The sequence below is a fragment of the Arachis stenosperma genome, chromosome 3 (assembly GCF_014773155.1).
Source record: "Arachis stenosperma cultivar V10309 chromosome 3, arast.V10309.gnm1.PFL2, whole genome shotgun sequence".
Lineage (NCBI taxonomy): Eukaryota > Viridiplantae > Streptophyta > Magnoliopsida > Fabales > Fabaceae > Arachis > Arachis stenosperma.
The window spans coordinates 52,599,040-52,607,617 of NC_080379.1; the positions used below are offsets into that span (position 1 = coordinate 52,599,040).

Consider the following 8,578-nt stretch of genomic DNA (forward strand, 5'->3'; position numbering starts at 1 on the left):
GAGCATCATCTCTTCTTATGAATATTTAAACCAAGGGATTGGGAATTTGTTTGTTTTTAGAGAGAATTGGTGAGCCAAGGGATTGGGATCCAATCATATAAGATTGCCAAGCAAAATTCAATGAATGCATTGGTTGAGGAAGAGATAAAATGTTTTGATTCGGAGATCTCAATATCTCCTAACACCCAATGAACTCCCCATCTTTGATCTACACTTTCTATTTACATTCTGCACTTTCAATTCATGCAATCACCCCAATTCCCTTTTAATTTCAGCAATTTAATTTCTCGCACTTTCATTCTTGCAATTTAAGATTCTGTCATTTCCATTCCTTACAATTTACATTTCCCGCCAAATTTACTTTAAGCAATTCACCTCCAATTCTTGATTCCGCTCAACTAACCAAACTTCTAGTTCGAATTGCTCATTCAACCAATCCTTGTGGGATTCGACCTCACTCTATTGTGAGTTTTTACTTGACGATAACCGGTGCACTTGCCGGAAGGAATTTTGTCGTTTGTGCAATTTCCTAAATCGTAGCTATACCCAGTTATAGCACATCATTCTCAGGATCATAGGCTTCTTCTTCAGATGAAGCATCCTTAGTACTGCTTGGCGCATTTTGCATTCCAGACAGACTTTGAGAAATCAAATTGACTTGTTGAGTCAATATTTTATTCTGAGCCAATATGGCATTCAGAGTATCAATCTCAAGAACTTCTTTCTTCTGATTTGCCCCATTGTTCACAGGATTCCTTTCAGAAGTGTACATGAATTGGTTATTTGCAACCATTTCAATTAGTTCTTGAGCTTCTGTAGGCGTCTTCTTCAAATGAAGAGATCCTCCAGCAGAGCTATCCAAAGACATCTTGGATAGTTCAGAGAGACCATCATAGAAAATACCTATGATGCTCCATTCAGAAAGCATGTCAGATGGACATTTTCTGATTAATTGTTTGTATCTTTCCCAAGCTTCATAGAGGGATTCTCCATCCTTTTGTCTGAAGGTTTGGACTTCCACTCTAAGCTTACTCAATTTTTGAGGTGGAAAGAACTTTGCCAAGAAGGCATTGACTAGCTTTTCCCAAGAGTCCAGGCTTTCTTTAGGTTGAGAGTCCAACCATGTCCTAGCTCTGTCTCTTACAGCAAAAGGGAATAGCATCAGTCTATAGACCTCAGGGTCAACCCCATTAGTCTTGACTGTGTCACAGATTTGCAAGAATTTAGCTAAAAACTGATGAGGATCTTCCAATGGAAGTCCATGGAACTTGCAATTCTGTTGCATTAGAGAAACTAATTGAGGCTTAAGCTCAAAGTTGTTTGCTCCAATGGCAGGGATAGAGATGCTTCTCCCATAGAAGTCGGGAGTAGGTGCAGTAAAGTCACCCAACACCTTCCTTGTATTGTTGGCATTGTTGTTGTTTTCGGCTGCCATGTCTTCTTCTTCTTTGAAGAATTCGGTCAGGTCCTCAATAAAGAGTTGTGCCTTAGCTTCTCTTAGCTTTCGCTTCAAGGTCCTTTCAGGTTCAGGGTCAGCTTCAACAAGAATGCCTTTGTCTTTGTTCCTGCTCATATGAAAGAGAAGAGAACAAGAAAATATGGAATCCTCTATGTCACAGTATAGAGATTCCTTGAGGTGTCAGAGGAAGAAAAATGGAAGACAGAGGTAGAAAATTTGAACTTATCAAAGAAGATGGAGTTCGAATTTTGCATTAAGGAATAGTGTTAGTCCATAAATAGAAGGATGTGAGAAGAAGGGAAGTAATTTTCGAAAATTAAGTAAAAGATTTTGAAAACATTTTGAAAAACACTTAATTGATTTTCGAAAATAAGAGTGGAAAAGAAATCAAGTGATTTTTGAAAAAGATTTTGAAATTAGAAATAAAAAAGATTTGATTGAAAATTATTTTGAAAAAGATGTGATTAAAAAGATTTGATTGAAAAGTTATGGTTTTAAAAAGATATGATTGAAAAGATATGATTTGAAAAATAATTTTAAAAAGATTTGATTTAAAAAAATTAATGACTTGCCTAACAAGAAAAGATATGATTCAAACATTAAACCTTTCTCAACAGAAAAGGCAACATACTTAAAATGTTCAATCAAATCATTAATTGTTAGTAAGTATCTTTGAAAAAGGAAAGAAATTGATTTTGAAAACATTTGATTGAAAAGATATGATTTGAAAAAGATTTGATTTTGAAAAACTTTGAAGACTTGAAAAAAAATTGATTTTGAAAACAAAATCCTCCCCCTTGTGCCATCCTGGCGTTAAACGCCCAGAATGGTGCACATTCTGGCGTTTAACGCCCAAACGACTACCCTTTTGGGCGTTAAACGCCCAGCCAGGCACCCTGGCTGGCGTTTAAACGCCAGTCTGTCTTCTTCACTGGGCATTTTTGAATGCCCAGCTTTTTCTGTGTGATTCCTCTACAGTATGTTCTGAATCTTCAATTCTCTGTACTATTGACTTGAAAAGACACAAATTAAAAATATTTTTGGATTTTTAATAATAAGGAATAATCAAAATGCAACTAAAATCAAATAATAATGCATGCAAGACACCAAACTTAGCAGTTTGTATACCATTAACACTAACAAAATGAGAATGCATATAACAAAACACTCAAGTCAATAGAATTCAAAGATCAAAACAAGAAAATCATCAAGAACAACTTGAAGATCAATGAGGACACATGCATGAATGCAATAAGAACAGAAACATGCAATTGATACTAAACTTAAGATGAGACTCTAGACTCAAACAAGACATATTTTTGGATTTTATGATTTTGTAATTTTTTTTGTGCTTTTTCGAAAATTAAGTGAAAAGGAAAATAAAGGTATCAAAATTCTTAATGAGAATTCCAGGAATCATGCAATGTGTATCTTTAAGACTTTATTAAACAAGACACATAAAAAATCTGAAAAGGGAAAAAGAATTTTTGTTTTCTTATTAGTTTTGTTAATCAACTCGATTTGATATTTACTGCTATTATAATAGTGTTTGTCATGTCACTTTATTTCTTAAATAGATTAAAATGTGTATCTTTAAGACATTTTTTATTTCTAGAATAGAAATTGTTATATATACCTTTCAAACATTAAAACCTAAGGGATCGGAGTTGCTAAATATTGGATTCCTCTTCAACTTCTCACTTGCAGAATTATAAAAGGGTCAATTAGTTGCCGGTAAAGGAATGAATTCACAACTTTAATTTTTGTCAAACACTAAATAAAGATTAGGTGTAGTGGATTTTTAGATTTTGATTAGATTAGGTTTAGTTAGATTTGTTTTTTTCTAATTTTAGTAATTAGTTTGATTTAAAATTTGTTGTTGAAACTTTTTTCCACATGGTTTTTCAATTTTTGGTGTTTGCTTTCACTATCACTATCTTTTTTCTTTTGCTGCTGCTTCTTGCTGCAGTGTAATAGTGATCCTTCTACTTGGAGCTACATCAATGATCATGTTCATTTTCAATTTCATATAGGACAGTAAGTTTGACTTACTTCAGTAATAGCATATTCTGGTTGTTTAATAATGTAGAACATATGCATCTAGATTCTTTAAACTTTCTTACTTTTCATTGTTATAGGTGGTATGCTTCACTTGGGATGTATGATGTAGCTGTCAAGCATATGATGAAAATCTTGGCCTGCAGTCACCAATCCAAGGCAACACAAGAATTATTCCTTAGTGACTTTCTTCAAACTGTGAAGGTGATAGTGACTCTATTTCCTTTTCAGATCTCATGCTTAGAACCTAATTGTTAAAATACTAAACTACCAATAGTTTGATTTAATGTAATTCCTAATTGTTAAAATACTAAATCATATGACAATAAAATTTGCTTTTTGAGCATATATATTACTTGTTTGAAAATTCATAAACTAGTTTCATAAACTGGCACATCATCATGGCTTCACTTAACAAGAACTATGTTGACATAGATGAGTATCCTGTCACCACTGAGCTCTAGGTTTCTCTGTTTCTTTCTTTCCTTCTTTATTTATTTATTTATCACTTCACTTGATCATAAAAAACTAATTGGGGGTCATGTGAGATCTCTTCAACCATGAATAAGATTGTTTGAATCATGGCTTAAATAGATTTTTGGCCTTACAGATTTTTTCTTTTGGTGGTTTTGGTAAAAAAAAAGTATTCAAAAGTGAAATTAGTCCCTCCTGTCATCTAAAATTAAAGAAATTTGGATATGGTTACTTATCTTTGAATCATAGGAACCATAGGTTTAGTTTACCATAAAATTGCTAAATTTTACATGGATCATAACCTTATTTAAACCCTTAAGTTTTTATAATATATAAACTTATTGAGGGAAAGTGATATTGAAAGAGCTTGATTATTTGGTTGGTTTATTAGGCTGAGATTTTCGTTGGTTGGACAATAGATCTATCTGTAACAAGTGTTGGAGAAAGGAGGATTTTTCCTTTTTTATTTTTATTTATTTATTTATTTATTTTTTTATGTCAAAGCATCGGCTAGAATAAAAAACTAGCTTACATATGATAGGTAGATTTTGGTTTTTATGATGTTTGCCCTCAAAATTTGGTGTTTCTGTTGGCAACTTTTTAGATCTCATGTATTTTCTAGTCAGAAAATGGAGTGAATTGCTATAACTGAAATAGCCACTGAATTCTGAATCTTATGTGAAGTAGTAACATTGAACTATTCAAAGCTGTGATATTGCTCTATTCAAATCTGTCTGTAAAATTTAAATATATGACTAGGTAATGTTGCAACAGGTGATGCATAATTACATAATTTAAATGTTGTAGTAGGTGATGCAGAATCCTAACTTCATGACCATAGCTGAGCGCCTGGGTAATGCATTAATGCAGGTATTTATAAACTTCCTGTACTCTATTATATAAAATATCTATTGGTTGATAACATATCTATATTATCTATTTCAGGATCCATCTATGTCATCCATGCTTGAAAGTCTTACTAGTCCTTCAAATAAAGATCAGCTTGAGGAGAGAATGGCACGCATAAAAGAAGATCCATTGTTGAAACATATTTTAGATGAGATAGAGAATGGTGGTCCTGCTGCTATGATGAGGTTTAGATGGCAAAATTGGGATGGTCATCTTATTTTTTTGGGGTATCTTTTTATTGAAACAGTAAGATATTGAATAATGGTGTTGAAAAATAACATCCTGTTTTATAGGTATCGTGTAATGAATATTATGTTTATCTATGAATATTATGTTTATGTGATTTTTGGCTTTCTTTTTTTCAATTTACAGTGTGTTTGATAGAGTAAATTTAGAAAACAAATCTAAAGTATTTATTTTGTAATGGAAAAATTTTAAAAAAAAAATATTTTACCTTACTGACAGATTTACAGATGGATTTTCTATTTGTATTCGGAATGTGGGATGATTTTTCAAGGTTCAAATTATAGACGAAAAATCTGTCGGAAAATCTGTTTTTGTCTATAATTACAGACAGAAAATCTGTCGAAAAATCCATCTGTAATTACCGACAGAAAATTCGTCAGAAAATTCGTCTGTAATTACCGACGAAAAATCCTTCAAAAAATCCATCTATAATTACCGACGGAAAATCCGTCTGTAATTACCGACGGAAAATCCGTCGGAAAATTCGACGCTTTAGGGAAGTGGATCGGAGAATTTACCGAGGGAAAATCTGTCGGTAACTGGTAAAAATCTGTCGGTAATTTTTTTACGGAAAAAAATTCGTTGGTAAATAATTTCCAACGAGGCTTTTACAGAGTTACAAAATCCGTCGATAACCAAAAAATCCGTCTGTAATAAAGACTAAATCTGTTTGTAAATCTGTCTGTGTTAATCCATTTTCTAGTTGTGACCGGTGAGAAATTACCAAAATCCTACTTTTGAATGAAATCAAAACAATGAAAACTCTGGAGAAGCTTTTTGATCGAGCTGCTGAAGAATAAAATGTTAGAAATCGTCTGTGCCTCCTAAAATTCCAATTGGCCGGATTCAAAGGGAATGGGAGCTACGTCACTGTCAACTTCTATTGAAAAAAAGTGACGCCAATATGTAAAGAATGAGGATACAAATACTTTTATCGAATTAGATTTTTTATTGGAGTTATGGATCTCAAAAAATTGAAGCCCAATGCTCGGATGTGCCATGGATTCTCTTTCTCACTCACGGTCCATTTCTCTCTTTTTCTTTCTTTCTTCTGGTAACGTTAAATAGTGATTATGAGACATTGGTGGTGATCATTAATGAATGAAATTAGGTTAGGTGTCACAAGAGGTTGGGTGTCACTTTCTTAAGCTGTTGAGTCAGCAGTTTAAGTTATAAATATCTTAAATGGATAATTATGAAAATTGGATATATTAAAATACAAGTAATAATATATATATATATATATATATATATATATATATATATATATATATATATATATATATATATATAATAAATGACATTAGCAACATAACGATAAAAGATATACGGTGAAGCATTAGTAAAGCTAACTTCACCGAAGAGTACTGATATTTACTCTTATCGGCGGATATCAAGCTCGATAGTCAATAATAACATTATTAACTAAACTTTATTTTTAAATTAAAAATATCAATTACTCAAATTAAAATATACATATAATTTTCATTACTTATAAGTTACTAGAATTATAATTTTAATTATGTAAAATATTTCATCATAACAAATATATATATATATATATATATATATATATATATATAATTGAATTTATAGGAATATGAATATAAGAATATGGATTTAATTGAATTCAAATAGCTATAAAATTAATTTAGTTACTTATAATAAAATAATTTCTAAAAATAAGGAACTCCAATTTATAAAATAAATTATAACTTATTTATAATTAGATTTTAAAAAATGTGGATCATTACATCTGCCTAATTTATTTCATGAGTAGTAATGTGATTGATAGAATTTTAATGATATGTGCCTAGAATTTTATTCATATTCAATTGCTATTTTGAAACTATGCTTACCTAATACATTTACCAATTGTCATTGCTATGAGTAGGATGAGTATTTGGGGTAGTTGATGACTGCCATCCCTATGATCTAATGATATCTAGGTGCACTATACATTGTATTGTGTGCTATCTTCATTTTGGTCCCTATTCCATGAATTCTTTAAACTTTGAATGGTTTGTTTCATTTTTTTGGTCAGAGTTTCCTGATGGGATTAGTTCTGCTTAGGCCATGGAATGGAGATGCATATGGACTAAAAGTTTCTTTTCCCTCCATTTCCATGTTCAATTTGAATTAAAAAAAAGTGACTATTGTGCCATGAATTTTCTATAAAAGGATGGTTGGGAAACCACACTCAATGGAAGTATTTTGTTGTCTTCCATTTTCTTTTAAGCTGTGTTTATTCCATATCCCTTCTGTTTATAGCGTACTCTATTGCATAAATTTTGTTATCCAATTTTTTTCCTGCAATGCCTCCTTTATTTGATATGATATCTAAGATGCATCCTCCTAGAGAAGCTTGGAGGCTGAAAGTTAAGGTTCTAAGGCTTTGGGTTGTACCCCTTTTGGTAACCATGAAGTTCCTAACTCAATAATTCTCCTTGATGAGAATGTTAGCCCATATTAGCTACTATTTTAAATTTGGTGTTACTTGTTACTTTGAAGTGTTCAACTTAAAGTTATATGTTTCACTATTCTGATTTTATTTTTTTGTTACATTTTCAGTCTGAAAAAATTCAAGCTATAGTTAAGAAACAACTTTTTAATAGGTTTAATTATCACATACTTAAAGGTCGAATTTACAGAATGGCATACTTCACTGTTGTGTCAAATCATGGTAGTTATAGAACAACTCCTCATGAATTTACATTGGTTTTCCTTCACTGAACCACTATTGTTCATGTTGATGAAGATGTTATCCCAAATACTTGTTTCAACATGTTTCTTTTTTATGAGCTGCTGAACATGACCCAAGATTATGATTATTTGGTTGGTATGTATATTATTGTGCTCTTTTATTCAAGTTTAGTTAAACGAATTGTGAAAATTTTTAATAAGTTGTGTTTATTTGGAAAAGATGTCATCAGTCTTTTAACTTCAGTGGGAGAAGAGAAAGAATATGCAAAAGAGGAAAAGATTGTGAAAATGATTGTGCTTGAATTATTTTCATAAGAGTGTATTGATTTAGTCATTTCTGGTGGTTTCTCTTGTCTTTTAATCATATTTTTATGTTATTTTCTATTTCATTGTTCTTCATTTTTTGAGTTTCATTCTTACAATGCGTTGTGCATTGTTTGGGGAGTATGTTAATCAAGTAAATAATTTCTTAGCATCTGGCTATGTGGAGCAGCCTGTTGTTGTCATTCAACTTGCTAAAGTCAAGTTTTTTAGGGGTACTTTATTTAATTTCTATACATCTTGTTATTGCTAAGCTAAGTGTTATTTCCCATGAACTTTGTTAGACTCTTTTGGTATTATTGTGTAGGTCAAGTAGGTCTCCAAAATGTGATGTATGCCACTCAAAATGTTATTTAATCCTGATCTTCCTGAAGTTGTTGATTTCAGGCGGAGGTTAGCATGGTTTAT

The 8,578-nt window shown here is 31.5% G+C and overlaps 1 non-coding gene across 1 annotated transcript; it reads left to right on the forward strand.

The window, feature by feature from the left end:
• The first annotated feature begins 926 nt into the window (after window positions 1-926).
• Window positions 927-1,030, forward strand: LOC130971643 (small nucleolar RNA R71). The gene has a single exon (XR_009082854.1). It is a non-coding gene; the product is annotated as a small nucleolar RNA R71 (small nucleolar RNA).
• Window positions 1,031-8,578: the final 7,548 nt, after the last annotated feature.